Genomic DNA, 26,399 nt, shown 5'->3' on the forward strand with positions numbered 1-26,399 from the left:
TTGCTGTTGTATTTGACCGAAGATTGGTTTGTGATCATATCTCACACTATCCCAAATACCAGATGCAGCTCAGCGTGCATTCTCTCTCACAGACACTTTGTCCCCACTTTCATATATCCCCTTGATGTGGAGAACAGAGGGGTTAGTACAGCTCAAGCTATATCCTTCCATATGATGGCCCCTCCCTATCCGAGTGATGTGAGGAATAGAGGGCTGAATACATCTCATGCTGTGTTCTCCCATGGTCCCACCTCTTCCTATCCCTTTGATGTGGGTAATGAAGGATCAATACAGTTTGTTGTATTTGTGCGAGCGCTCTTTATGTAATCTGAGCCATGGACTGATTACAATGAAAGCACTTCCCAAAGGTGAAAAACCTTGTGCATCAGATCAAGGACTGAGGGGTAGAGAGCAGATGCTGTTCTCACATGTCACTGAGATTAAACTTGGCTTCAAATATTAGGAACAATATGCCAACATAAACTTGTCGGGAAACTTGGGAAGCAAGAATCTTAGATTGCAGTTAAACTCATGTGGAATATTTCTGAGTTGGTGGAGTGAGCAGAAAAGTTTGTCACACAACGAGTAGTAGGGGTCTGGAGTACGTTGCCTGGAAATGTGGCGGAGGCAGGTTCAACTGAAGCATTCTAAGAGGGCATTGGATCATTATTTGGATACATCTCCTGAGAAAATCTTCTGCTGTCCAGGATCGATCTTGTTAAAATTCTCTGAACTGCCATCCCTAAAATAAGGGGACTCAAACTGTTCACAGTATTCCAGGTATGATCTGATTAGTGACATGTATAGTTTTAACAAGACATCCCCATTCCCTTTAAATAAAGGCCAACAGAATATTTACTTTCCAGAACACCCACTGAACCTGGATGCTAGCTTTTTGTCTTTCAAGCACAAGGTCCCACAAATCTCCCTGTGCTGCAGCTTTCTGCAGTACTTTTCTCAGGTAAATAACATTAACCTTTCCTGGTTTTCATGCCAAATACAAAAAACCTCAATTTTTCCCACATTCTATTCCACCCACTGAGGTTTTGACTGCTTGTTAATCCTGTTTCTATCCCTCTGTAGTTTCGTTGTGCCATCCTCACTACTTGCCTCCATTTATTTGGTGTCATCTGCAGACTTGGAGACAATACATTCTCTTCTGTCCTCCAGGTGATTAGTATATATTGTAAATAACTGTGGCCCCAGTATTGATCCCTCTCTGGGGATCCATAAGTAACAATTTGCCATCATGAAAATGCCCTCTTTGTTTCGACTCTCTGCCTTCACTTCATTACCCAATCCTTGACCAATACATATCCCCAACAGTGTGGGTTCATGAGTTCTTACTGTATGAAGTAGCCTCGTATACAATACCTTACCGAATGTTTTTTTTTTTTGGAAATCCAAATATATTTCATCTATGGGTTTCCCTCTTATTTATCTTGCATGTTTCTGCCTGAAAATATTTTAATAAACTTGTCAGCTATGATTTCCACTTCACGAAATCATGCTGACTCTTCTTGATTCTTTCATGTATTTCTAAATGCTCTGTTATTCCAACTTTAATGGACTGTAACATTTCCCAAAGACGGAGCAGGTTGTGAAATTGAGCTGAAGTTGTGGGTCTGGTCACTCAGAAAAGGGGACGATGAAAGCTACTAATTGTCATAAAAACCCGAATGGTGCACAAATCTCCTTCAGGGAGGCAACCTGCCAACCAGTCTGGTCAGAGAGGCTCTGGCCTCAATGGACTCGCGTGGATTGATGGGTCGGTTAAAGAGAGAGGTCTGGAAGGAGCAGATGGTGAATGAGAGGGGTATGATTGACCAACAGGTAAACCATAATTTTAGCAAATCATCCCTAAACAGCCACTTCCACCACAACGAAGGATAATACTTATGTGACCATCGCCACCTCAAAGCTCCTTCTAAGTCACACAATGCCCCGACATCCACTGCTGAATGAATAGAAATTTCCTCCAATTTAGTCTAGAACCTTCGTGTACATTCTGTGTAGGAGAGATGTTAGGAATCACTTCGATGCAAAAACGGTGGTAAAGGTTCGGAACTATGTCCCAAAAATGGCAGTTGATGCCCAAACACTCAATTGTTAGTTTTAAATCTGAAATGATAAACTTTTGTTCAGCAAAGTATTCAGGGATGTGGGCCAAAGGTCGATAACAGAGTTAGGCCTTTGTAACCTCAAGATTGAATGACCCTAAAACTCTCCTGATCCAGCTTCCAATTTCAATCTCCCTGTAATGTTGAGCTGATCCAAAACTCCACTGTCCGTGTACTCACTTGCACAGAGTCTTGTTCTCCTCACCCTGAGCTCACTGAGCTGAAGAGCTTGGCAGTCGAGAAAAAGCAACATGTAAAACAAAATTCTTATCCTTGTTTGCAAATCCCTCCATGATAGCGATCATTCGCATCTCTAATCTCTGCCGGCCACACAATCTCTCAAGATATCTGCCTAATTCGCCTTATGCTGAACTCTTCAGTGTGGTCAATTAATCTCTAAATCAATGATGGACTGTGTTTCAGTGCATTTTTTTTTAAATCTAATGAACAAGTAATTAAAATAGAGATACTGGTCCATGTGATGTGTTGTAACTGCATTACGTGGGGGCCAGTGGACGCCATTGTGTTTCATAGTGACAACATTCACAGCAAGTGTTGGTTGCTTGAAAAAGTCTGGCTCAGATTGATGAGCTGGAACCTGAGCTCCAAATACAGCCACACACTCAGGAGAGCCAACAGCCTTATGGGATTATTGCTAGACTGTTAATCCATAGATCCAGAGAACATTCTGGGGACCTGGGCTTGAATCCCACCATGGCAAATGGTGGAATTTGAATTCAATAAAATATCTGGAATGAAAAATCTCGTGATGACCATGAATCCATTGTTGATTGTTGGGGAGGAATCCCATCTGGGTCACGAAAGCCCTTAGGGAAGGAAACTGCCATCCTTAGCTGCTCTGGCCTACATGTGATTCCAGACAAACAGCAATGTGGTTGACTCTCGACTGCTTTCTGGGAAATTAGGGATGGGCAATAAATGCTGCCGAGCCAGTGACACCTTCATCCTGTTAATTACTAAAAATAACATCAAGGACAGGGATGAGTTACCTGGGCTGTCTGTTTCAGGAGGCAGTCAGCCCCTTCAGATTAAGAACAAAAAGGTGTGACCATGAGTGAGACAGGTGGAGGAAAACAAAGGGAGTGCTGATGGAGTCTCAGCCCTTGAGCTTGTCGAATAGGTTTGAGATTCTTGTTCCCTGTGTGTATGAGCAAACTGACCAGAGCACTGTGGTAGAGGGGTCATTCAAGAGGCGGGAAATAAAAGAAGTGTAGGTGTAATTGGGACAGTGTTATCAGGGAAATAGACACTCTTCTCTGTTGCCAGAAATGAGAGTCCCAAAGGCTATGTTGCCTACGTGGTGCCTGTGTTCAGGATATCTCATATGGACTGCAGGGGAACTTGGTGTGGGAGAGAATTAGGGGTCAGTGTTAGGAATACACCTGTTCACTGTATGCATTAACGATCAGGCCAAAGGAACTGAGGGCATTGTTGCCATGTTTGCAGATGACACAAAGGTAGGTGGACTGACAGGTAATGTTGAGGAAGTCGGGAGGCTACAAAGGGATTTGGACAGGCTTGGAGAGTGGACAAAGAAATGGCAGATGGAAAACAATGTGGGCAAGTGTGGAGTTATGCAATTTGGTCGGAACAATAAAGGCATAGACCATTTTCTAAGTGGGGAAAGGCTTCAGAAATCAGAAGCGTGGAGGGACATAAGAGTCCTACTTCAGGAATTCTCTGAAGGTTAACATGTATGTTCAGTTGGCAGTTAGGAAGACAAATGCCATTTTAACATTTATTTCAAGGGACCAAGAGCAGAGATGTATTCCTGAGGCTATAGCAGCTCTGGGCAGACCGCATTTGGAACATTGTGAGCAGTTTTGGGCCCTGTATCTAAGGAAGGATGTGCTGGCATTGGAGGGGGTCTAGAGTAGGTTTAAAATAATGATCCCGAAATGAAAGACTTGCCATAAAAATAGCAGTGAGGACTCCGTTGATTTTCGATGCAATCTAAAAGTATGAGGGCGATATAAGAAAGATAGAAAAGGAGGCACAAGAGGAGGATGAGGGGCATTTTTGATTAAGAAAAACATTACTGTTGTAACTAGAGAAAATATTTATAAAAGATCATTCAGTGAAAATATGGGTTGAAATTAGAAATAAGAAGAAAGGCATGATCACCTTGATGGGATTGTACTATACGCCCCCCCGATTAATAAGAGGGAAACAGAGGAACAAATATATAGAGAGATCTCAGATATATGTAAGAATAATAAGATTGTAATTGCAGGTGATTTTAATTTTCCAAACATTGACTGGCAATACCATCGTGTTAAATGTTTGAAGAGTGAAAAATTTGTTAAACATGTTCAAAAAAAAATTGTTTGGACTGGAGGCCTGTCGCCAGGGGTGTTCCACAGGAATCGGCTCTAGGTCCTTTCTCGCCTGTTGTTTATATAAAATTATTTGGATGAGAATATAGAAGGCATGGCTCGTAAGTTTGTGGACTACACCAAAAGTGGTGGCATAATAGCCATTGAAGAAGTTTTTCTATGATTACAAAGGGATATTGATCAAATGTGTCAATGGGCTGGTAAACAGCAGATGGAGTTCAATCTGGATAAATGCGAGGTATTGCACTTTGGTACAACAAACAAAGGTAGGGATTATACAATTAATGGTAGGGCCTTGTTGTTGTGTTGTAGAACAGAGGGAACTGGGGTGCAGGTACACAATTCTTTGAAGTTTGCTTCACATATAGACAGGGTTGTTAAAAAGGTATTTGACACATTTGCTTTCATTGCTCAGTCCTTTGGATGTAGGAGTTGGGATGTTATGTTGAGGTTGTACAGGACAGTTGGCAGGCATCTTCTGGAATACTATGTCCAATTCTCGTTGTCCAGTTATAAGAAGGATATTTTTAAGCCGAAGAGGGTTCAGAAGAGATTTAAAAGGATGTTGCCAGGTATGGAAGGCTTGAGTTACAGAGAAAGCCTGGATCGGCTGGGACTTCTTTCACTGGAGTGTAGGAGGTTAAGAGGCAATCTGATAGAAGTTTATAAAATAATGAGTGTATAGATAGAGTTAATGATATTGTCTTTTCCCTGGGATGGAGGATTTCAAGACTCGGAGACACATTTTTAAGGTGAGAGGAGAGAGATTTTAAAAATGCATGAGGGACTTTCTTCACAAAGAGGGTGGTTTGCATGTAGAATGAACTTCCTGAGAAAGTGGGGGATGTGGGCACAATTACAACACGTAAAAGACATTTGACAAAGTACATGAGTAGGAAAGGTTTGAAGGGATATGGGCCAGGAGCAGGCAAATGGGACCATTTTTGTTTGGGATTATGTTTGGCATGGACTGGTTGGACTGTTTCCATGCTGTATGACTATGTAAATATTCCTACCAGAGAAGGAGCAAACTTTGACCTTCTCTTGGGTAATAAGGCAGAGCAAGTGACAGTACGGAAACACTTTGGAGTTAGAATGAACTACAGAGGTGAGGCTCAGTACTATCAGGAATTAAAACAAAAGGATGGAGAGTGCAGAAAACACAGTGCACAAGAAAATATTAAAAGAGAAAAGCAGATCAATAGAACTTATTTAAAAACCTTGTAGATAAATACCCGCAGCATTTGGAATAAACTGATGAGCTGACAGCACAAAGAGAAATAAATAGGTATGACCTGGTAGGGATTACTGAAACATGATCAGAGGAAGTGGAGTTAAATACCCATGGGTAATCAGTATTCCGAAAAGATAGATAAAAAGGAGCAGGAGGTGGGGTTGCTCTCTTTCTTATGGATGATATCGAGGCTGTATTAGGAAATGATATTGGCATCAGGGGCCAAAATGATAAATGATAGTCTGGGTGGAATTGAAAAGTTAGGGAAGAAATGTCTTGGTAGGACTACTTTTCAGCCCCACCCCACAGGGCTTCCAAAGTATAAGGCATAGTATAAACCCAGAAATAATGAGGGCTTGAGGGAAAGACACAATGGTAATTATGGGCGGTTTGAACATGCACGTTGACTGGATTAATCAACTTGGAAAGGGCTGCCTCAAAGAATAATTCATACAGTGTATCAGGGATTGTTTCTCACAGCAACGTGTCATGAGTCCAACCAGAGGACTGTCGACATAAACAAAAGGTGCTGGAAAAACTCAGCATGTCTGGCAGCATCTGTGAAGGAAAAAAAAGAAATCAGAGTTAACATTTTGGGTCCGGTGAACCTTCTGAGGTTTTTCACTCCTCCTCCTCCTTCCTTACACTTCTGCTTCCTTTGCACTGCCCCTTCTGTTGCTACATATCCTTCCACTGACCATCTCCCTTCACACTCCTCTTCTACCACCCCCACTGTATGTCACACCATTTCCCGAGTTCCTCCCACTTTACCATCCCTCCCTTTCCCTTTTTGTCCTCCAACTGGCAGGATAGAAGCTGCTGATTTCCATGTTGCTATTGGTTATCAGTGAACGATGAAGTTGAAATGATAAATGTCCGATCGGAGCAGACAATAGTGTGTGTTTGCCACTGTCTGGTGCACTGGAAATGGGATCGTTCTGTTCCCCATGGTACAGATGAACCTTCTGTCTGACCCTCTGACAGGACATTTAACCAAACAGCCTCATCACGAATAGGACAGATGTCTCCAGACAGAATCGGAAGTCCATGCCTAAAATGTCTTTGGAATATTGTGAGGTCAGTGAGCACATTGTTCAAACAAACTGTGTTCTGTACTTTCACTCTTTATTGTTTCAGCTGATGTTCCAAAGTCATTTGAAGTGAAATCAGAGTAACTTCCCATTCACCAGTCATACTTGACTCATTGCGGCATCTCGTACCCTGAACAAAAATGTGATCAATGGGCATTGAAGGGAATCCTGCACCGGTAATGTTCTCAACTGAGCAATGGGAAACCCAATCTCTGAAAGTTATCATTCAAGTTAAAAGTCACCCTGGATAGGGATTAAATTGCTGTGGCTTCACTGTAATATGATAAAAAAAAATTCTTGGAATCCTCTTAGAAACAGCTCTGTGCATACATCTGCACCACTTAGATTAGAAGAGTTTCAGGAAGACAGCTCTATGTCACCTTGTCCAGAGCTGTTGGTGATAATAAATAAACTCTGTCCTTACTAGTATTTGCCAGAACCCATGGATGAATCTGTCCTGTTAAAAATACCAAGATAATTTATGTTTTCACTGATGGGTATAAAGTCTCAGAAAAGTAAGACTTTGCTGGATGAGTGGAACCCCAGTGACATCAGGAGCACGGCACGACATTGAAGTATCAATCCTCATCGTTTTCAGTCAGTTACTTTCAGAGGACTGATCGTGCGTTATCAGTGCCACTGAGTTCAAACTATTCATGGCAATTTATCTTAGTACAACACATCATCGATATTCGGGATCTTTAAGACAGAAACTTTGCAATGTCTCATTTAATGAACATGACCAAATACTTGAGAGTCAATTCAAATGGCAGCTTTACTGTTCTCGTTCTGATCAGAAAAATTGCGTCCTCGAGGGGAAAAAAAAAGTGCTGGAATAAAAATTATCAGGTCAAGCAGCATCTGAGCAGAGAGATACAGAATTAACTTTATGAGTCCAATATGACTTTTTCAGAACAGGTTCATATCAGACTTGATATGTTAATTCTAAATCTGTCTCTAGATGTTGCGTCATCTACTGCGTTTCTCCACCAATTTGTGTTTGTATTTCAGATTTCCATTTCTAACATTTTGCTTTTCTTAATGGGTCCAGATGTTGAAATTCGCAACATTTGGGACAATATAGTCCATTCCTATTTCCATTAGAGCTGTTGTGTTGGTTACACCTGTATTGCACCAGAATCTGTTTCTTCTTTACGTTCCAAAAAAAAAACAAAAACTTTTTGCTAATACCCTCCGAAATGCATGAATTTCAGGAAATCAATTTTGATTGAAAAGATAAATTAGAGGCAGCTATGCTTCATAAGACAACAGAAATAGATTATTAATGACGGCACAGTCTTCACTGACAAAGCTTGTCCCATCAGGGTCTGAAAACTTTTCATACATATCTCAGAATAATTACAGCAAAGGTGGTGATCATTAGCATATCATCTCTGCACCTGCTGGGAATGAGCAATATCCCTACCAATATGGTCCTTTAATCTCCCTATACCCCTAACAGTTTGAAATCTTTGTCTGATTTTAATTCTGAATACCCTGTGCAGATATGAACAATCTTATCAATCTGCATACCCTGTGATTAAACAGTGTATACATAATATATAATTCGCTCCATCACATTTAAATGATCATGTTGCACTCACATTGTTGTTTGGCATTCCATCTCCCAAATATAATCTGTTTCCTTGTTCTGCATTCTGTCTGTTAAAATAAGTGTTGGTTGAATACTGGTGACATTGGGATATCACTGTACTCCCCTCCAGTCTGCACAGCCACTGCCCCCATTCCGTTCTGTCTCGTAGCCAATGTCATACCCATGTCCCTGACTCATTAATCCATGGCCTTTAATAAACAACATCATTTTACACGTCATATTTGGCTTTGAACTGAATCAAGAAATGTAAATGTCACTGCTTTAAAGCACAAAAACTGCAATGAAGAACATTGTGTGTTGAAGATACAAAGTTGCTTTATTACAGCTGTGAGGAACATCCAGACAATCCACACTTCCTCTGCATGGTCAGGGAACTATGCCTAACGACATTTTTTTTGGTTGTGGAGGACTGATAAGCACAGTCACAACATTTTGCTTGTGTACTTTTCTTTTCAGGGAATTGGGGCGTTGATACAGGTGGTTAGAACGTTGTACATGGGGAACACAGCAGATCCATCTAACCTACAACAAGTAAACATCTATCATTTTCCTTCATCAGAGACTTTCTTAGAGCAATTTGTGATGGGATATAAGATCAATAGCCAATGATGTTAACATGCAATCCAGTCCAATTATTATTGTGAAGTGAAAGTGCTTTATTGAAAGGGGTTAACTGGAACTGTTTGTTAAGTGACTGTGACTGATGTCAGTCTCCATGGATTCTAACTGTATCACAGGAAGCTTTCCCTCTCCTATTAATAAGGGGCTCCATTCAGTGTGTTATCCCATAGTATGAGCAGGAGCATCAGCTGCAGCACTAACAGGAATCGGCAGTTGCAGAGAGAGGGGGCGGAGAGATCAGAATCTGAGAACAATAGACTGGAATGTCACAACAATGGATCAGAATCTGAGAACAATGGACTGGAATGTTACAACAATGGACAGGAGTTTAGCCTGGGGTCTTTTCTATCTTACCTGGCGTTGGTCAACATTACCAGATCGGATAAAAGCTGTACTGATGATTATTCAGGCTGGTTTCTATCCCATTCTCGCTATAGTTGGTGTTCCTGGTAAGTCTCTCTTTCTCTGCCCATTTGTTAATTCCATAAAGTATATTCAACTCCATTGCTATTTCTGTTACCGATATTTGGCAAAGACAGAAACTATTACCTTCAGTTTCAATTAAAACATCCTGAGAGTATCCATGAATTTCAGACTTTCCCTCATAAACATCTGCGAACAAGACTGTTCGCAGCATTGTGGGCCTTTTTTGACTTGTATCTCGCTATTGTCTCCATCACCAAACCTGTCCAATACTAGCTCCATAATATTCCCACTCTCCCCCTCTGCCTTTGTGCTGTTGCTGAATAAACCATTATCTACGCCTAGGTAAAATTCAGACTTTACAATTCTAGCTCTTTTCTTGCCTGTCTTCCTGTTACAAATATTTCGATCATACCCTTGTTCTTTTCTCTAAAGTTACTTCACAATAGGTACACCAGGTTAGAGTAGTTATGTCGCTGGGCAGGTAATTCAGAGGCACAGGTTATTACACTAAAGGTACTGTTTCAATTTCTACCACAGTTGGAACAAAAGAAAATTTCACTAATAGCAACCATTAAACCACAAGCATTCTGTCTCATTACACTGATGTCCTTCAGGAAAGAATTCTAACATTATTACCTGGTCTGGATTAAGTGTGAATTCAGGCACAAAACAATGTATTTGGCTGTATACTGCCTTGTGGAATGGTCACAGTCAAGGGTAATTAATGATGGTTAACAAATGCTGCCCTTGCCAGCGATGTTGACATCCCATGAAATAATAAAATTAACGGTTAAATCAAACAAAGAAAGAGGCTGGAGATCTGAAATAAAAAGAAACAAAGTACTGAGGAAACTGAGCAGGTTTAGCAGGCTCTGTCAAAATGAAAACAGAGTTAGCATTTCGAGTCTACTGACCATATGTCAGAACTGAAATCAGCTGGCAAATGTTACGTTTTATGCTGGTGACAGGGATGTTTGTTTTGACGGGGAGAAGGAATGGGTTGAATAGACGAAGAAAGAGAGAGCGAGACAAAAAAGAAGCAAACAAAGGGATTGTTGATGATAAGCTGGGATAGGAAGAAAATGTGAGATTAATTACATTTATTTTTAGCCTTTTCCCATGTTCCTGAATATCATGCCCATGTAGATATATGTCCACGTTCCTGTTTAAACGCAGTTATGACCCCTCGGTCTGTCTTCCCTGGGTGTGGTCATCTTCATTTATTCATAAATGGGATGTGGATGTGACTGGCTGGGCCAGCAGTTATTTCCCTTTCCCAGTTGTCCATGAGAGAGTGTTTGTTAGCTGCTTTCTTGAACCACTGTAGTCTACATGCTGTGAATTGCTGGTACTTAGGTATGTCCTGTTTCATTTCTTTGAGACTTTGTAGTAATTGATATAACTGAGTGGCTGGCTTGGTCATTTCAAAAGGCAGATGAGAGTCGACCACATTGCTCTGTGTCTGGAGTCACATGTAGGCCAGACCAGGTGACGATGGCAGATTTCCTTCCCGAAAGGACATTAGTGAGCCAGGTGGGTTTTTTCCTTACGACCAACGATGGCTTCATGGTGTCATCATTCCAGATATTTTATTGAATTCAAATTCCACCATCAGCCATGACAGAATTCAAGTTGGAGTGTGGGTCATTACCTGGGTCCCTGGATTAATAGTACAGAAATAATACTACTGGGCCATCTCATTCCCAGCAGCCCCAATCAACTCCTCCAGCAATAGTGATGTTGCTGTTATTGTGACTGTGGTACAGAAAATTGTGCAGTTATCTTGTCAACTGCTTCCATGAGTGGCGGACACATTAACATTTCAGGTTGCTGGGACTGTGCAGCTATGTAATGGTTTATTAGGCAGGAAAAGAAACTGAGGAGAGGAAGGCATTTTCAACACCGCGTAGGTGCACCATGCAAACACGAATTTGACTTTCTTCTGTCAGAGGACATTCAGAGGAGATTCTGTGGATAGTTTTCTCAAGCATTACTGTCCTCGCTTATACTTACTATGTTCTTCCTAATTTTCTATGTTCTGTCCTCAGAACCTCATCCATTTCTCGTTCTGTGTTGTTAGTTCTAATGTGTACAACAACCTCCTGTTGGTCTTTCTAACTGTGGAGAATATTCTGTACCTTTCCAAGACATCTTGGACCCTGGCAACCTTTAGGCAACACATTATTCTGTTGTCTCGCAGTCAGCTGCAGAAACGTCTGTCTGTGTCTCTGACTTGATAGTTCCCTATCACAATCAATTATTTGGAACCTGACGTAATCCTCGTTACAGTAGAGCCAGCCTTGCTATCAGAAACATAGCTGTGAATGCTACATTCCCCCGAGAGTCCATTACACCCGACATTGTCCAAATCAGCGAACTTGTTTGAGATCGGTATGACCACAGAAGACTCCTGCACTACCTGTCTATCCCTCCTACATTTCCGAGAAGTTGCCCATCGATCTGACTGTATCTGCAGTTTTTCTACCTCCTGAAACAGCCGTCCATCACATCCCCAACCTCCTGTAAATTCGTCATTGCCTCTCACTGCCACTCCAACTGATCCATGTGATCTGATAAGATTCATAACCAAAAGCTCTTCCGGCAGACATATTCTTCAGGAATATTGAAATTCTCCCTAAACTCCCACATCAGACAGGAAGACCACATCACTGTACCAAAAGACATCATTTCACCTTAACAATCTACTGACCAAGAAAATAGCACAGTCTTACTGCGCTAAAGGCACTACACGAGGCAAACTTGGTACTTATGTTTTTTTTTTAAGTTTAATCTGGAGACAGATCTCAATAAAGCATAATAAGAAAAACACACTACTCACTATTGTAGATTTACAGAGTGTGGTGAGACAAAAATAACAATTAGTTGGGAGGTGATGACATCATGGGATTGTCACACAATTACTAATCCAGTAACCCAGATAATGTTCGAGGTAGCATACAGGGGAACAAGTAATCAGGGCAGTAGATGGTATATTGTCCTTCATTGTAAAATTATTCAAGTATGGTCGTAAAAACACTTTCCTGCAGTTGTAGAGTATTGTTGAGGCAGTATTTGCAGCACTGTGTACAGATTTTCTTTCCTTAGTAAGGAATGATCTCCTTGCCACAGAGACAATGCGAAGGAGTTTTACCAGCCTGATCCCTGGGATGATGGTACCTTGCGGAGAGTGTGAAGGAAATGAGTGTTTAATCTGTTGTGCTGTGATAGAATAAGAGGTGATTGCATTTAAAATTCAGTGTTATGGACTAATACTTATTATGTCCAAAAAGACATTTGACAGTGTGACAAATTGTTTTTTTTCCCATGAGACATGTTTCCTGACAGTTTATGGACCTCGGTGGAGCACCATGTTAGTTGAGAGAGAGCTCCAGGCTCTAAATGAACTCTCACCACATTACGTTGCAGTTGGTGTGTGACTCTGCACCGTATGTCATGTTGTTCACAAATCTGTCAGCAGCCATAACGCCTTATGTCTGAAAGAGTTAGCCATTCCCACCAGCTTCTGACCACCAGTGAGGACACCAGTCTGTCTTCTGGGAGACAGAAGATGCCTCTGTGAGACTTGGCACAAACCATCCACTGTCCCTCCTCACTATCAGCAAACCACGTTAAAGTAACATATGTGTACTATTAGCAATGGAGCCAGGAGGAACAACATGGAGCAGTCTATCTGTGCGTTCTCTGCTTCATTGGTTTGTCATGTTGGAGCATCAATGACATCCTCCTATTTCTGTTTATGTGGCTTAAGGTTCTGAATGGCCTACTCCTGGGAAGAGGCTCAAGGACCTGATTGTGTGACCTTGGTACTTGTTTAATAGCTCGATGTGCTGACTGGACTCCTTGTCTTCATGTGTAAAAGGCAGGATAGAGTGAATGGTCTGTGCCTCTTATTATCCAATAGTTTTGATGGACTGAATAGCTTACTCTTATTCCTGTGAAACCAATTTGAGGTTCTGGATGAATTCCTTTTTTTATTACTATGAAATGAACAGTGTGTAGCAATACTGTTACATGAATATTACCGACACTTCAACAACATAAGCTTGAATGTTATCCAACTCTTGCTTCACGTGTACACGGACTGCTTCAGGAACTGAGGGATGTCAAATTGTTCTAAACATTGTATGATCATCCCCACTTCTGATCTTCTGATGGGGGAAAAAACTTTGATGAAGCAGCTGAAGATGTTTATGCTGTGGAAGCTACACTGAGGATCTCCTACAGAGATGTCCCGGGACTGAGAGGATTGACGTCCACCAGTCACAAACATCTTCCTTTGTGCCATGGATGACTCCAACCAGTGGGGAGTTTAAAACACATTCCCATTAAGTTCAATTTTTTCCGGGTTCTGTGACACCATTCTCAGTCAAATCTTGTGTCGCCATCAGTGCCAGTCACTGTCACCTTGTGTTTATAACTTCTGTGCATGCCAATAGTGTACGTGTGGGGAGTGTTTCTATCTCACAGAGGGTAGTGAAGTTTGGAGCCTCCCTGCTCCAAAGGATCGGGGGAGCTAGATCACTGAAATGTTTGGAGGTGGGGGGAGGGGTTGGTGATGGTTTTTGACACATCAGAGAGTTGAGGGGTCCAAGCAATTGGGCATGAAAGAGGAGATGAGGCCAAGAGCAGATCAACCCTGATCTTATTGAAGGGAAGGGCAGGTTTGAGGGGCTGAATAACCGACTCCTGTTTCTCAGGTTCTCATATTTTGTTACTGGAAAGTTAGCAGTTGTTATTTTCTTGGAAGTTCTGTTCAGGAATGTTGCAGTCAGGGAGACTAGAGGATTTTGTGAGCAATCTCTGGGTGCAGTATGGCGGGGGGTGGGGTGGGGCTGCTGCTGTATTCACAGTGAATCTGGATCTACAACATAACCAACAAATGGAGACGGGGCAACTTGTGTAAAGAGAGATGAGGGGGCCTGTGTCAGGCAGCACCGACTCTTTTTTTCCCAAGAATATTTTCCATCTCACACCAAACTATGGATGACAGTCTTCAGAGGCTGAATCATCTCCTGTGTTTTGATTCACTGGGTACCAGTAGGACGTGGTCTCCAAATGCTCCTGTGCAGCAGATTTGAGGGGTAGAATGGAACGTAGGGACATAGGACTGAGGAGCAGGAGTGCGTGCCACGTCCATCATCTCCTAAGTGCAGTGCTCCAATGTATTTACTTGCTAAGAGAGATCATCTCTCTTCTCCTAAACCCCACCAACCCACTGCTGTGTGGAATGCATTACTTCTGTCTCCACAGAGGAAGATACAGAAAATCTTCCAGAAATACTACGGGACAGAGTGACTGATGAAAGTGTAAAACTGTGGGAGATTAGAAGTAATAAAGAGGAATTACTCAAAAAACTCATTGAATTGAAGTTTGGTACGTTCCTGCACCTTTATAACAGAGTATTCAGGAGGTGGCAATAGAGCTAGTGAAAGAGTTACAGAGTCATACAGCCCTTCAGCCCAACCAGTCCATGTCAAATATAACCCTAAACTAACCTAGTCCCACCTGCCTGCGTTTGGTACATCTACCTCCAAATGTTTCCTATTCATGTACGTATCCAAAAGTCTTGTAAAAGTTGTAATTAAAAGGTAGAATTATTGATTACCTTTCCAAATGCTTTAGATTCTGGAAATTCTGTTTCCTGCAGACTGGAAAGTAGTTGTCGTAACTCTTGAAAACAGGAGTGGGAGGGAAAACAAAAAAGAAGCTAAATATTGAACAACTTGATGTCAGTTACAAGGAAAATATTGTAATCTTTTACAAGGAATGTGAAAACTAGACAGTTGGGAAATCATGATATGACTTGTTGGAGTCAACTTAGATTCAGGAAAAGGAATCATCTTTGATGAACCTGTGGAGTTTGAGTTAATTGAGGCAGCCACAAATCTCAGATGTGCATCCAAATTATCCTCAGAAACTCCTGCCATTGCTGCATCACCGTCTTCCCTGCTAAGCTTCCTTTCCAAATAACTCTGGCCAGTTCCTCCTTCATGTCTTTGTAGTTACATTACTCAATGAAAATCATGTTACATACAAAAGTGACCAATAGTTTTAAACTGAAAGGGGTAGGTTTGGGAGATGAGACATGGAGAACTATTGAAGGATTTATAAACTAGATATATGTAATCTATATATGGTAGAGAGAGAGGGAACGAGAGACAATATGGATGAGGAGATGCAAAAATAGAGAAAACTACATTATCGACAGAATTAGATGTACTTCCCCATTTGTTTCAGCAGTTCCTGTGTGTTGTGGTCCTTTATACGGCATATGTATGACTGAGTAATATGTATATAACAGTTGAGGCATCCACAAATGAGAACCAATGGGAGTGGTGAATTTGAATTTACCGAATACTTTTGACATGGTTGTACACAGATGAATGAAAAAAGTTTGAGCCCAGTGTTCATGGAGGATATGCTACATGAATTGAGAATTGTTTAGTTGTGACAATGCAGAGAGTAGCGCTTTTTTCCAGACTGAAGGCCATTACTCATGGGGTATTGCATGTACCATTTGGCTCACAGCGATTTGCAAGGCATACAAACGATTTGGATGTGGTCAGCAATAGCTGACAGCTCATTTTGTATTGATTAAACAATGCAGAGATGGGAGGTGTTGTTGTCCAAAAGGACCTGCATGTCGTTGATCATGAGTCAGCAATAATAATCCATACAGGGATATCAGTAATGAGAGCAGTAAATGGTGTGTTGTTCTTCATTGTAAGATGATTCAAGTACACAAGTAAAGCAAACTTCCTGCAATTGTACAGCCTTGATGGGAGAGCATTTGGGGAATTGTATACAGTTTTAATCTCCATTGTAAAGAATAATCTCCTTGCCATGGACACACTACAAATGTATACCACCTGTCTAATCTTCGAGATGATGGTACCATAAGGAGAGAGTGAAGAAAATGAGAATTTAATCTGTAGCACGATGACAGAATACAAGATGATTGCATTAAAACTTGAGAGTTGGCTGAGCTCACTTATGTCCAAAGAAGACATTGATCAGGTGATAAATTCCACACGTTACCCAGGATATGGCATTCCTAATAGTTTATATGCCTCTGCGGAGCCCCACAGTGATTGAGAGAGAGGTACAGGCTCTGAATGAACTCTCCCCACATGAATGTGTGACCCTGCACTGAAGGTCATGTTGTTCACAATCCCCGCAGCAGCCCCAATACCTTCACAGAACATAGAACTGTACAGCCCAGTACAGGCCCTTCGGCCCACGATGTTGTGCTGAACTTTTACCCTAAGGTCTATCTAACCTCAACCCCTGCCTTATACTATCATCCATATGCCTAACTAATAGCCACTTAAATGCCCCTAATGAGGCCGACTCCACTACCCTCTCCAGCAATGCATTCCACGCACCGACCACTCTCTGAGTAAAGAACCTACCTCTAACGTCTCCACTATATCTACCTCCACATACTTTAAAACTATGTCCCCTCGTAATAGCTACCTCTCCCCTAGGAAAACTTCCTTCTGAAACTAGCCATTCCCACCAGCTTCTGACCTCCATAGGGGATACCAATCCATCGTCCCGGAGACGGAAGATGCCTCCTTTAGACTTTCCACTAAACATTTGTCTTCCCTCCTCACTGCTCGGAAACCATGTCAAAGTACCACATGTGTTCCACAAGCAATAGAGGCACGAGGAACAATGTGGAGCAGTCAATCTGTGCAGTCGGAGCATGAATTACCTCACTCTGTCCCCGTACAAGTGGCTCAACGGGATGAATGGCCTCATCCTGTTCCTGTGTAAGTGACTCAAGGGGATGAATGGCTTCTTCCTTGTCCGATTGGACAGGACCAAGGGCCTGATTGGGTTACCGCTGGTTGCTGTTTAACAGTTTGATGTGCTAACTAGTGTGACAACACCGTAACTTTAAGAGGTTATTTTGTCATGGTTTCTTTTAAGCGAGAGATTGAACGAGGTGAAAGCTGTCTAGTTGAGACCACTTGAGGAAATAGCGTGGCAGGACTTGGTTTTTGTTTTAATGCAGCCTGAATGAGTGCGACCAGCTCTCACAGATTAGGGTTTCTGGGTTTTAGTTTTACATTGACATCAGAAGCTATTGGGGTCTCAACAAAGTTGGACATTTCATTGAATGTCTCCTGGCTGCTACTCTCTCTGAATTTTCACTGGATTTGTTTCCCCTCCTGGATTGGAGAACTACACACAAGAATCTTTGTCTGAATTTTCTATTTTGCCAAGGGAAGTGTTTATGGGATGTTACTATACTGGAAGAGGTAATTAGTAATAGTTACTGTAACTATTTTTCTGGTACATTTTCCAATAAAGTTAAGTTATTCTAAACTCTTCTTTCTTTGGTTGTGTTTTAACTACAGTGTTTGAATAAATTGTATTTTGCTTAACATCAAGTAGTTTGACAGGTCGCATTGCATCTGGAACGTAACACTTCACGTTTGCCTTTAAAATAAGAAATTGTTAGGGTCGAGGCTACCTTCCTAAAATATTTTTGAGGGTGTCTGGTCTGGTCCATTAAATTAGACTCCTCTTCTTCCTGTGTAATAGGCTGGAGGGACTGAATGGGCTATCCAATATCTTGTCCAAGAGGTTCGATGGGCTGAATGACTTCCTCATATTCCTGTGAAGTGAGCTTGAGTTACTGAATAAGCTCCTCTTTGTACTGTGGAAATGTGCAGTGTCTCGCAGTACTGTTGCATGAATGGTAGAAAGACTTTAAGTACACAAGCTTGGATGTTGCCCAGGTCTTGCTGCACATGGACACAGACTGCTTCAATACCTGAGGGGTGACAAATTGCTTAGAACATTGTATAATCTTCAGCGACCATCCCCACTTCTGTTCTTATTCTGGGGAAAGACATTAACGAAGCAGCGGAAGATGTCTGTGCTGAGGAAGTTACTCTGAGGATCTCCTGAAGAGGCATCCCAGGACTGACAGGATTGACGTCCACCCACCGCAAAATCTTTATGTGTGCTGTGAATGACTCCAACTAGTGGGGAGTTTACAACTGATTCCCATTAAGTTCAAATTTGTTCAGGCTCATTCATACCATCCTCAGTTAAATACTGCCTTCTTATAACAGTCAATCCCTCTTACCTGAGCCATTGTGTTCACCTCATTTGTACCTGTCAATAGGTTATGGTGTAGGAGCAGGGAATGTTTTCTTCAAGCAGAGGTTAGTGAATGTCAGGAATTCTTTATTCCAGAAAGTTAGATCACTGAAAGTATTTAAAGACGAGGTAGATCGATTTTGACCTGTCAGAGAGTTGAGGGCCATGAAGATTTGGATATTAAAGATGATTTGAGATCTAGATCAGCTCAGCCATGATCTTACTGATGGTCAAAACAGGCTTTGGTGTGTGTGTGTGTGTGTGTGTGTGTGTTTGGTGGGGGACTGGTGGGGGGTTGTGGTGGGTGGGAAACGACCTGCTCCTGTTTCTACTCTTCTCATATTCTGTTATTGGAAAGTTAATGGTTGTTATTTCCCTGGAGGTCTGCTCTTGAATGTTGCAATCAGGGAGACCAGAAGATTTTTCGACCCATCTCAGGGTGAGGTATGACAGCTGTACTCGCATTTAATCTGGGTCTGCGGCATGACCAACAAATGAAGCACAAGTTGCAGAGAGGTGATTCTCTGTAAACAGAGACAAGGTTCCTCTTTCATACCCAGCTTTTCCAATGACATTTTCCAAATCATCCCAAACCATTTGCAACATTGTTGAGGGTCTGAATAGTCTCCTCTGTTTCTGTGCACCAGGTATTAGTAGTAAGAGACCTCCAACTGCTCCTCTCTAGCAGGTTTGAGGGGCCGAATGGAACGTCTGGACAGAGGACTGAGGAGCATAAGTGGGTCATTAGACACTTTGAGCCTCCACCAGGCAGTAAGATCGTGGCTGATCTGGTTGTGGTCTCAGCCCCACTTTCCTGTCTGGATCCTGTCATTTGTGGCTCACTTGTCTTTCAAATAGTTCACTAACTCAGCTTTGAATAAATGTAAACAGAGAGACAACATAGACTTCTGGGGATGAAAATTTCCATTCCAAAGGCCCTTTTAGGATTTCTTCTCATCTTCTTACAGAAACAAAAATGTTATACAGCACAGAAACAAATCATTTAGTTCAACTTGTGCACACTGAGCAGATATCCTAATCTGATCTAGTCCCATTTGCCAAGATTTGGCCCATATCCTTCGCAACCTTTCCTATTCATGTACCCATCCAGAAAAGTTTCAAGTGTGTAATTGTACTCACTTTCACCACTCCTTCTGACAGCACTTTCCATCCACTCATCAGACTCTGCACGAAAAGGTTGCCCCTAAGATCCTTTCTAAATTTTTCCCCTCTCACCTTCAATCTGTGCCGTTTACTTTTGAACTCCCCTATCCTGGGAAACAGACCTTGGCTCTTCAGACTATCCATGCCCCTCATGATTTTTTAAACGTCTAAAATGTCACCCCACAGCCTCCGACACTCCAGGGGAAAAAATCTCAACTTATTCAGCCTCTCCCTATAGCTCAAGCACTCCAGTCCCGGAAGATCCATGTGAATATTTACTGCACCTTCTCAAGTTTAACAACATCCTTCCTTTAGCAGAGCCAACCAAATTGTATACAGTATTCTTTAAGTGGCCTCACCAACCTCGTGTACAGGCGCAATGTACCATCCCAACTACCATACTCAATGCTCTGCATAATGAAGGCAAGCATGCCAAACGTGTTCTTCACTATCCTGTCTCCCTGTGACTCCACTTTCAAGAAGCATGCTCTTTGTTCGGCAAAACTCCCCAGGACCCTACCATTAAGTGTGTAAGTCTTGCCCTGCTTTACCTTCCCAAATGTTATTTTGATTCTGTCATTATTCTGTTCACACAAGTTGCTGGCAATGGGATTACTTCCTGGGACAGCTAGATTTGGCTGAATTCCCTTTGCTTCAGGCAGTGGGAGATTCCAATGAATCCTCGTCAGAAATCCTCCACAAGTGGTAAAGACGGGTGTTCAGCTCACATACATTGCTATGATGAGGAACAAGGAAAGAGAGAGGGAGCAATAGGCCGTTGCTTTTCAGGCAGGTTACATTTTTTTTTCCCTCTCTGAGTTGAATAACACAATAATGTTATCCGACACCCAGACTGGGCCATGTCAGATCTCCTTAAACATTGTCGGAACTGTATGTTTACATCACATTGTCTGATCCATGTAGGTGCATCATTGCTGCTGTCGTACACAGAGCCATTTCCTTAGCAACAAATGGCCCCACTTGACTTAAAGATATGTTCATATGTGCCTGCATAATAGAAAAAAATATATGTTTAATGTCTCACAATATCTGTGTTAAAATGAATGCGCTTATTCTTAAAGAAATACAGAAATTTCTGCAAAAGTTCAGCAGGTCTAGCAGCATCTATCAACTAAAATCAGAGTTAATGTTTCAGGTCCAGTGACTCTTCCCCAGAACCAATCGTATTTTTAAGAATTACTTCCCCAGTTTTATTCTCCCATACAAGAGGAAATATCCAACAGATATTCGCCAGCTACACTCTCCTCAAGTTCTTATATGGTCAATAAGAACATCTCTCATTCTCAGGCCTAAAATATTAATCCTCCATCACATAATGCCTTCATCCCAGGACTGAGTAAAGAGAAACATCTTTGAAAAGTTTCTAAGGCAGTTGTGTTTTCTTTCTATTTTAGGACATCATAACTACACACAGTGTATCAGCAATGCCCTGTGCAGAGGCATCCTTCAGATCATATCTGATACTCTTGTAAGAAACAATATCATTACATTTCCTTTCCAAATCACTTGCTGCATCTTCAGTCTAATTTTATATGATTCATGTACCAGGACAGGCAAATCTCACTGTAGCACCGAGCTCTACGTTTTCTCACTAGTCATATAATTAACTGTTGTTTTATCCTTTCCACAAAACAAAAACTTCCCATAAACCACAGTGTACTGTTTTATTTTCTTTCCTGAAGGTTTGCTCACTAACATCCCCTTGTCTATACCCCATTGTAGATGCTCAGTCTCTACTTGACATCTTATTGGATCACTATCCTGGTGTACCAGCAAATTGAACTTCAAACCAATCAGCCCTTCATCCAAATCGTTAATATAGATTGTAAATTGTTGATGACCTCACACTGATCCCTGAGGTATTCCACTAAATACAGCTTTCCAACCTGAAAATAAATAGTTATTTCTATTCTGTATTTCCTTTTAGCTAACCAGGGCTCGCCTGTTCCTGTGCAGGAGCCAAGAAAGGTTGCATGGCCTCCTCGTGTGGTGTGTAGCTGGTTGTCGAGGTGTTTCTGAGCTCAGCAGTACACTGTTAGGGCCATTTGTTGTCAGATCATCAGGTAGAGGTTGTATTGATCCTTGAGAGTTTAAAAGATGATCACAAAATATAGACTAACACTTGAGTAGAACGCTGCACAGTCAAAAATGCTGTCTTTCAGATGCAGCAATAAATCTCGTCTGCCCTCACAATTTGGTGCTCAATTTTCGCCGAACAGGTATTGAGGAGGGGAGATTTCCTCTTCGCCTGGTTAACATTTGTCCCTTTATCAGCACCACCTTTTCAGATAGTCTTAATGATTAATTTCATTTTTGGCTGTGGGTGCTGTGTGGAAAAATTGCTGCAGTCGCTACACAATAAAATAGACAATTGTCATTGAGGAGCGACCTTGTAGAGGTTTATAAAATCATGGTAAATCAGCATAAAGGGCCAAGGTCTTTTCCACGGGGTGAGGGGCCCAAAACTAGAGGGCATAGTTTTAAGGTGAGAAGGGAAAAAATTTAAAAGCGACCGAAGTGCAACCGTTTCATGCAGAGGGTTGTGCGTGGGTAGGGTCTTACTTTATTTCTGTAACAGCCTCGAGGGGCAGAGTGAGAGAACAGCACATCGGATACGAACTGCAGTTGGCCATTCGGACCCTCGAACCTACTGCTCAGTTCAGAAAGATCATGGCTGATCTGTTTTTGGCTGAAAACCCCTTTCCTGTTTATTCCCAATAAATATTGACTCTCCTGTCCATCAAAGGTCAGTTGAGTTCATTTTTGAATACCTTCAATAACCGAGTCTTCACTGTTCCCGAGGGATGAGATCACTACAGACAGCACAATATTAAAGAGAAAGAAATCTCCTTATCTCAATCTTAATTGGGACACCCCTTAAAGTGTGTTAATCTCACAGCAGGTCACCTCCTCTTTAAAGAGCACAACAAATAGGAGCAGATTTGACTATTCAGCCCCTCAAACCTATCCCACATTCCCATTGAATTTGTTCAGTGAAGGATTTATCAATCTTAGCCTTTACTGCTCTCTTGGGAAAATATCTCTGATACTTTAAGACCGTTGAGCATAAGAAATTGAAGCAATCTGCTCTGCTGTTCGATCATGCCTGACATATTTCTCAGCATAATTCTGCTACCTTCTCAATGTAGCCCTCATCCCCTTATTAATCAAAGCTTATCTATCTCTGTCTCAAAGACTGTGTCTGTGTCCCGACATGCCTGTGTGTGTGTTTCTGTGTATTTCTGTTTAATGGTAGGAGACAGGGTGGTCGTGAAGGGTTGTTTTTCAGACTGCAAGCTTATGACCTGCTGTGATCCACAGAGACCGGTGCTGGATCTAAATTTGTTTGTCATTTACGAAAATGATTTAAGTGTGAATTATAGAAGGCACAATCAGCAAGTTTGCGGATGACACCAAGATTGGTTTTATAGTGGGCAAGGAAGAAGGTTATCTAAGATTGCAAAGAGATCTGGATCAATTGGATGAATGAATCATAAAGATGTTTAGCACGGAAACAAACCCTTCATTCCAACTTTTCCATGCCGACCAGATATCCTAAATTAATCTAGTCCCATTTGCCAGCATTTGGCCCACACCCCTCTAATCCCTTCTGAATCAAATAACCATCCAGATGCCTTTTAAATTTTGTTTTACCAGCCTCCACAACTTTCTCTGACACTTTGTTTCATACATGCATCATCTTTTATAACATTCCTCTCTCACCTTAAACTCATGCCTTCTAATTTTGGACTCTCATATCCTGGGAAAATGACTTTGACTATTCATTCTATCCATGCACTTCATGATTTTACAAACATCTATAACGTGCAAATTTTACTTCAATCAACACGAATGGTTATGTTTTTGTGTCGTCCCAGGCTTAAATTCTGAAATTCAAAACTGATACCTCTTCCTCCTCGATCAAGTCACAATTCTAAAATAATTTTAATCAACTTTTTCAGAAATATTATGAAACACCTCTGTGGGATTTGAATCTTGACCTTTGGTCCCAGAGGCAGGGGCACTACCACCACACTGCAATAGCCCCTGAATCTGTAACATTTTTCTCCGGTATGTTTGTTCATTAACCTGTTCTGACATGCTGTGACACACCTCTACGAAAGGCAGGACTTAAATCCAGAACGTCTGGTCCAGAGCTGCGGACATTTCAAAAGGTTCAGGGATTGGAATCAAATCCAGAGCTCTGCCTCAGAGGCATGGGCTCTACCCACTGCACAAGACCTAAGTCATGCCCAGATTTTGGGTCACATTTTAAGTGTCAGCTTTCAGCTAAGTCTGGATTTCTTAAATTCTGGTTAATTTTACTGAATTACACAGGGATTTTTTTTCATTGTTCAACAAATGCAAGGTATTTGCCTCAACCATAAGATGTTGAGTGCATATGCTCTGCCATCGAGATAAATTATTAACATCTTTAATTGTTTGACTATCATTTCCAGTTTAATGGCTATTATCTCCAGACTGCAATGTTAGGGAAAGAAATCCTGCAGACACGTTGTGCGCTATGAAGGATCTCGAATAGATATTATTACTGAAGACCAGCGACAACGAAAAAGCATAATTCCCGGCCCCAAAAGACAACATTGCAGATCACTATTTCTCGCCTCTAATGTGTGACTGCCTTCTTCATAAAACCATTAAATATTCCAAGGCAACAAACTATCTCCTCACCACTGGCTGGTCAGCAATCCAAACCCCTCCTGCTCCCACCCGCATGAGGCAAACCAAGCTCAAGATCTTTGGGAAAATCAAGGCCGGAGTTTTTAGGCCTTCTGGAGAGAGGAGGGTCAATCAAGACTCGAAGTGATAGTGTGGTGGATGGGAATATCACTCACTGGACTGTGGTGTGACAGATGGTGTTTAATTTGGATAAATATAAGGTGTTGCATTCTGGTTAAAGAAACAAGGGCAGGACTTATACAATTAAAGTCGGACCTTTGGTAGTGTTAATAGAACAGAGACACATACAGACAGGGTGGTTAAGAAGGCATTTAGTACGCTGCCCTCATTGCTCAGACCTTTGAGTTTATGAATCCAGATGTTGAGATTGCACAGGACATTGGTGGAGCCTCTTCAGGAATACTGTAACCAGTTCTGGTCGCACTGGTATAGGAATGATAATATTAAGCAGGAGAAGCTTCAGAAGACATTTCTGATGATGTTGCTGGGAATAGATAGTTTGAATTAAAAGGAAAAGCTGGATAGGCTTGGACTTTTTCACTGGAGAGTTGGAGCTTGAGGGGTGACTTTATAAAGGTTTATAAAATCATGAGGGGTCAGATAAGTTGAATGACAGATGTATTTCCCTCGGGTGAAGGATTTCAAGACGAGGAGAGTATTTTACGTTTAAAGGAGTAAAGATTGTAAAAAGACCATTATTTTCCACAGAGAGTCGTTTGTATGTGGAATGAACGTCCAGGGAAAGTTGTGCGAGTGGACGCAGTTACAACTTTTAAAAGACATTTAGGTAAGTACATGAATAAGAAATTAGTTTGGATGGTGTGAGTTCCCCCCCGCCCACCCAGTCCTGATTGTTCTCATCCTGCCACTGCCTGTGCAGTGGCGTGTGGAGACCAGCAGAGAGTGGCATTGCATCACTTCAAACACCACAGAAACACACAGATAGACAAAAATACACACACAAATACACCAATACTTACACAGATGAGGGAAGCCTATCAGGATCTCTCTTGCTCTGTGGTTTGTCAATATTTCATTCCCTCTGGTGTGTGTCAGGATTACTGTTGTTCCGTTGACAGCATTTCATTATTTGACTCATTCTGTGAGAGTATATCAGTATTTACTCACTGTCGTGAGTGTGACAGTATTTCGTTGTTCCATGGGGACTGTGACTCTAAGAAAATTTCAATGCTGTATTATTGAAGATGTCAAGACAAGTGGGGAGAGCAGTGACTATCATAGATTAGCTTCAGTATCTGTGCTGTCTGAAGGAGGAGGTGTAGGAGGGAGACTCCGTGCTCCCTTCCTGGGAGCTGGTGGAGACGATGTGTTGTGAGCCCAACCTCCTGCTCACCGAGACCGTGGGGATTCCATTTGTACCGGTTCGATATAAAAGGGAGATGACAACAGAGACACGGCTTCTAAGTTGTGCCAGGTGGAAATGGAAGTGCCAGTGTGTTTAAAGTGAGATTTACCCTTCCTTGAACTTTGCTCCTTACTCGGTTGGTGGGACGGGGATGTTTTGGAATCTCAACACGGGTCGTCCCGGTTCTCTCTGGCTCGTACCAGGCTCCTCTCTGCATGGCAGGGGCAGGGGTGGATGGAACTGATGTCGGGCACTCCAACATCCGGCTTGGCACTTTCTGTCCTATTCCAGGCTGTTTCTCCTGGAATGAGAGAAAGGGAGGGAGGGAGTGAGGGTGAAAGTGGGTGGTCCTGCTGTTAGTGATGGTGCAGGTTGGGGGGAAATGGTGAGATGGCTGGAGTGAGCCAGTCAACAGTGTTGAATCCATGCAGTGTTTTCAGTGTAGGGGAGTAGTGGAGGCGCGAGAGAAAGGGAGACAGACAGAGAGGGAGGGAGCAGAGAGTTTACGGTGACACATATCCTGGCAGTGCGGGTAGGTTATTGAT

The sequence above is a fragment of the Rhincodon typus genome, chromosome 8 (genome assembly GCF_021869965.1).
Source record: "Rhincodon typus isolate 14 chromosome 8, sRhiTyp1.1, whole genome shotgun sequence".
Taxonomy (NCBI): Eukaryota; Metazoa; Chordata; class Chondrichthyes; order Orectolobiformes; family Rhincodontidae; genus Rhincodon; species Rhincodon typus.